Source organism: Procambarus clarkii, chromosome 38 (genome assembly GCF_040958095.1).
Source record: "Procambarus clarkii isolate CNS0578487 chromosome 38, FALCON_Pclarkii_2.0, whole genome shotgun sequence".
Taxonomy (NCBI): Eukaryota; Metazoa; Arthropoda; class Malacostraca; order Decapoda; family Cambaridae; genus Procambarus; species Procambarus clarkii.
In genome coordinates this window covers 26,097,394-26,103,702 of record NC_091187.1, presented here as the reverse complement: position 1 = coordinate 26,103,702, position 6,309 = coordinate 26,097,394, and positions in this window count along the sequence as shown.

The window sequence follows — 6,309 nt, the reverse complement described above, 5'->3', positions numbered from 1 at the left end:
CACTACTACTACACTCCCACCATCGTCACCACTACTACACTCTCACCATCGTCACCACTACTACACTCCCACCATCGTCACCACTACTACTACACTCCCACCATCGTCACCACTACTACTACACTCCCACCATCGTCACCACCACTACTACACTCTCACCATCGTCACCACCACTACTACACTCCCACCATCGTCACCACCACTACTACACTTCCACCATCGTCACCACTGCTACTACACTCCCACCATCGTCACCACTACTACTACACTCCCACCATCGTCACCACCACTACTACACTCCCACCATCGTCACCACCACTACTACACTCCCACCATCGTCACCACCACTACTACACTTCCACCATCGTCACCACTGCTACTACACTCCCACCATCGTCACCACTACTACTACACTCCCACCATCGTCACCACCACTACTACACTCCCACCAACGTCACCACCACTACTACACTTCCACCATCGTCACCACTGCTACTACACTCCCACCATCGTCACCACTACTACTACACTCCCACCATCGTCACCACAACTACACTCCCACCATCGTCATTAATACTACTACACTCTCACCATCGTCACCACCACTACTACACTCCTATCATCGTCACCAACACTACTACACTCCCCCCCATATTCACCACCACTACTACACCCCCCCATCGTCACCACTACTACTACACTCCCACCATCATCACCACTACTACACCCCCCCCCCCATCGTCACCACCACTACTACACTCCCACCATCGTCACCACTACTACACCCCCCCCCATCGTCACCACTACTACTACACTCCCACCATCGTCACCACTACTACACCCCCCCATCGTCACCACCACTACTACACTCCCACCATCATCACCACTACTACTACACTCCCACCATCGTCACCACCACTCCTACACTCCCACCATCGTCACCACTACTACTACACTCTCACCATCGTCACCACTACTACTACACTCCCACCATCGACACCACCACTACTACACTCCCACCATCGTCACCACGACTACTACACTACCACCATCGTCACCACTACTACTACACTCTCACCATCGTCACCACCACTACTACACTCCTATCATCGTCACCACCACTACTACACCCCCACCATCGTCACCACCACTACTACACCCCCACCATCGTCACCACCGCTACTACACTCCCACCATCGTCACCACCGCTACTACACTCCCACCATCGTCACCACAACTACTACACTCCCACCATCGTCACCACTACTACACTCCCACCATCGTCACCACCACTACTACACTCCCACCATCGTCACCACCACTACTACACTCCCACCATCGTCACCACTACTCTTACACTCCCACTATCGTCACCACCACTCCTACACTCCCACTATCGTCACCACTACTACATTCCCACTATCGTCACCACGACTACTACACTCCCACCATCGTCACCACCACTACTACACTCCCACCATCGTCACCACCACTACTACATTCCCACCATCGTCACCACCACTACTACACTCCCACCATCGTCACCACCACTACTACATTCCCACCATCGTCACCACTACTTCTACACTCCCACCATCGTCACCACCACCACTACTACACTCTCCCCCCTCCCCGCTCAGCTCGTTGTCGCCGTCTGGGGGCTTAGTGGGCGGCTGCCGGAGTGTGATGCTCCTTGGGACAGTCCTCTGTCCTTTTCTAGCCTTGTGCTCCTGCTGCCGTCCTCTCCAATTCTGCTGGGCATCTTTTCCTTTTCCTTCTGTTTCGTTTTTCTCCCCCCTCTTCTCCTGTCTGCTTGCCGTTTCCTGCCGACCTTTTGCTCGTTCTGGTTCTTCCCTTGGACTACTTCTACTTTGACGCCCGGGTGCTTGAGGAGGCATACTCTTGCACCCGTAGAACTGCAGTACCCGACGTCGAGAGCGAGGGGAACCTTTTATTGTCAATCCCCACTTCGTCACTGAACCCGATCTCGACGGACTGTCGGTTTCTTAAGGTGGCGTTTGTGGGGCGTATACTCCCGACGCACCCCTAGGAGGCCCCGACAAGATCGGCGATAGCTTCTTGTTGGGTGTCCTGCCTCTAATTGTGGCTCCATGGTGGGTGTGGGGGCACATTCGTGAGTGAATTCGTAATTTCGTCAAGATGATAACCCCTGTTTCGGCTGCTTCTGGCTTACCTTTTCAGGCTCGTGGGGTGGGCGACCAAGCCCCCGAGTCGGTCCGTATTGGAAGACCGGGCTCTGTAGCCTCCGCTGCATTGGGCCCCGACCTTGCTCCTCCTTTGGCCTCTCTGACTCCTTCCCCTGGCTCCCCTCCCTCCTCTGTGGTTGGGTCGAGCCCCAAGCCCCCAGTGGTGACTACCTCGTCCCCTGGCGCGGCTCCTTCTCTAGTTGTTACTACTGCGCCTTTTAACCCCTCTCTCTCTGGGGGTTCTCACCGCCGTTCTCGTCACGGCCGCCCTCGCTCGATTCCTTCCAGTTCTGCTACCTATCAAGCCTTGTTTGGTCCCGCTTCGTGGGCCAAATATTTTGATCTCCTCCCTCTTGATTCTGCGCCTCCTGACGATTTCTCCCTTCATCGACATCTCATTGATTCCGTGGATGCCTCCATTACTTTTAACCCCACTCGTCTCGGTATGCGTGTCGTTGCTGCTCCTTCTCAGGATGCTGCTTCCCGCTTGGCTGCCTTATCCTGCCTTGGCGAGACCCCCGTTCGGGTCTCGAAGAACGTCCAGTTGAATGCCAGTGTTGGCACTATTTTGCTCCCGCCCTATGTTGCGACCGGTGTTCGGGACCTACGCGACTGCCACGACGATATTCGACATATCCTCGCTGCCCAGGGCCATTCTATTCTCCAGGTGGACACGTTTACTCGTCCCCCTCGTGGTAGTCGCCGTCAACCCCTCCGGGTTGTGAAGATTACCTTTGATGGTAGGACCCTTCCACCCTCTGTCATTCTTGCTGGTGCCAGGTGCTCTGTCCAGGAGTACATTCCTTCTCCTCGGCTCTGCAACAAGTGCTGGAGGTTTGGGCATGGTGCCCTCCGCTGCTCCGGGACTGTCTCTCTCTGTCCTTTGTGTGGTGGCGAAGGTCACTCTAAGTCGGAGTGCGCTTCTCCCCAGGCTCGTTGCCTCAACTGCGGTGAGGCCCATCCTACCTTCTCCCGTGCGTGTGTCCATTACAAGCTTGAGGCAGCCGTCCTCAACTTGAAGCACCGGGAGCGTTTATCTTTTCCTGAGGCGAGGCGCCAGGTTCGCCGGCTCCCGCCTTATGCTAATATCTCTTATGCTCGCGTGTTGCGCTCTTCCTCTCCTCGTCCTTCCCGCCTTCCTCAGACTCACAACCGTTTCCAGGCCTTGGACCCTGATGCGCCCACTGCCCCCTCCTCTGTCCCTTTGGGTTCTCTCCCGAAGGATCCTCCTCCTGGTCCTCTGTCTGGGGTTCCCCTTCCTTCTACCCGGTCTGTCGTGTCTTCTGTGTCTCCTTCCTCGTCCCCCTCCGATCCTCCTTCCCATCCTCTTCCTCCATCTATCGGCTCTCCCCGCCGCCTGTCGGTACGGGCGGATGTCCATCGCTCTCCTAACGGCCGTCGTGTGTGCTCTCGTTCGGCTTCTCCTGTTGAGACACTGGAGTCCGTTGCCCGGTACGTAGTTGCTGGGACACCGGTCTCTTTAAGTCAGAAGCGTAAGCCTGGCTCCTCTCCTTCCTCTTCCCCGGCGGGTAAGAAGGCTTCGCTTTCTTCCTCAGCTCCTCCTTCTGGCTCTGTTGCTCCTTCCACTCCCGTTTCAGTGCTTGCGCCCCCTGTTCCTGCTATGGAGGTTTCTTTGGCCCCTGCTTCCCTTTCGGTTGCTGCTCTTGCTGGGGTGCGCTCCTCTCTTTCTACTCCCCCTCTTCCTGCTGCTGTCCTTGACTGCTCCTCTCCGTTGTCTCCTCCTCCTCCTCCTCCTCCGGACCCTGCCCGCCCACCTCTGATCTGTTCTCCCGTTTCCTTCCCTCCGTCTTTGCTCAGTTTACCCATGCCCCCTAACCCTGACTTTGCTGACCCTGATCCCGACCCTGATATTCTTTAACGTGCTCTGTTGGTCTTTCGCCTTTGTTTCTTCCTTGTTCTCTGTTTTTGTCCTTTCTCTTCTCGTCGTTGTCCATTCTTCAATGGAACGTTCGAGGTTATTACGCCAATTTCCTCGAACTCCAACTTCTGGTTTCGCGGTTTTCGCCCCTTTGTGTCTGTCTCCAGGAGCCGATGCTTGGTGCTCGTCCTGGTCGTTTTCGTGGCTATTCCTTTCTCTCCCCCCCCCCCCAGCCATTGCTGGGGCTTCTAATTCTTCTGCTCTCTTGATTCGGGCTGATGTTCCCTTTGTTCCTTTACTTTTTCCTTCGCCTCTCCATTGTTCTGCTGCTCGTATCTTTGTGGGGAAATGGTACACAGTTTGTTCCATTTATCTCCCCCCGAGTGTCCCGCTCTCTCTTCCTGATTTGAAACACCTCCTAGACTCCTTGCCGGAGCCTGTGCTCCTGCTGGGTGACTTCAATTGTCGTCATTCTCTTTGGGGTGACGTTCTGACGAATACCCGGGGTCGCCTCCTTGAGCCGTTTCTCCTCTCTTCTTCCCTGTCTCTTCTGAATTCTGGTGAGCCCACTCATTTGGACTCTCGAACTCGCACCCTTTCTTGTCTTGATCTTTCTCTCTGCTCTTCTTCTCTTTACTTAGATTTCACATGGCAGGTTCTTGATGACCTCCATGGAAGTGATCATTTCCCCATCCTTGTTTCCTTTTTCTCTTTTCGCCCTTCCCTCTCTTTCCCTAGGTGGCAGTTTGCTAAGGCGGACTGGACCCTGTTTTCCCTCAGTGCTACTCTCTCTGACCTCTCCCTTCTGCCCCTCTCTCGCGCTCTCCTCCTTTTTCATGACGCTGTCTTCGACGCTGCCCTCCGCTCTATTCCTCGCTCTTCCTCTCGGGGTCCACGGAAGTGCGTTCCCTGGTGGAATGCGGACTGTGCTAGGGCTGTCCGCTGTAAGCGTGCAGCCTGGAAGAAGCACCGCCGTAGGCAGACGACCGATTCTTTTCTTTTCTTTCGGAAAGCGAGTGCGGTGGCCCGTAGGGCCATCCGTACGGCTAAACGTGAATGTTGGGCATCTTATGTCTCGACAATTACGTCCGAAACCCCTCTGGCCCAGATCTGGAAGCGTATCCGCAAGATAGCGGGCAAGTTCGTTCCCGATGTTTCACCGGTCCTTCACCTCCATGATACTCTTGTGGCGGACCCGTTGCAGGTCGCTTCCGAACTGGGTTCCCACTTTTCTTCTGTTAGCTCTGGTCTTCATCTTCCCCAATCTTTCCTTCTTCGTAAACCTGTCCTTGAGTCTCGTCCTTTAGATTTCTGCACTCATCTTCAGCTTCCCTATAATGATCCCTTCTCTCTCTCTGAACTTCGTTCTGCCCTGGCCCTCTGCGGTTCTACGGCGGCGGGCTCCGATGGTATTCATTATGAGATGCTTCGCCATCTCCCTCCGAGCACGTCTCAGTATTTACTGAGTCTGTATAATCGGATCTGGGAGTCGTCGTCAGTCCCTGAGGACTGGCTCGATGCCGTTGTCCTCCCTGTTCGCAAACCAGGGTCTCTGGGTACTTCCCCTAAGGACTTTCGCCCTATTGCTCTCACAAGTTGTCTGCAAACTCTTTGAACGTATGGTTAACGTTCGTCTGATGTGGTTCCTGGAACACCATCACCTCCTCTCCCCTTCTCAATTTGGTTTCCGCAACTGCCGCAGCACGACAGATGTCCTGGTGAACTTGGAGGTCTATATACGTACTGCTTTTGCTGCGAAGACCTCCGTTGTTGCCGTCCTTTTTGACCTAGAAAAGGCTTACGACACCACTTGGCGTTATCATATCCTATCTCAACTTCATTCTTTTGGCCTTCGTGGTCATCTCCCTCTCTTTCTCCACAGCTTCCTCTCTCGTCGTTCCTTTCGGGTGCGCCTTGGTACCGCTCTCTCTCCCCCTTTTCAGCAATACGAAGGTGTGCCCCAGTGTAGTGTTCTGAGCACTACTCTTTTTCTGGTTGCCCTCAATGGTCTTCTTTCCTCTCTTCCTTCTGGTGTCTTCTCCGCTCTCTATGTCGATGATCTTACCCTTTGTTGTCAGGGTGATGATTCGCCTCTCCTTCAACGCCGGCTTCAACTTGCGATTGATGCCGTGTCGTCTTGGGCCACAGGTCATGGCTTCAAGTTCTCTACTTCTAAGACTTGTGCCATGACTTTTACACGGAAACGGGTTGTTCTTCGTCCCT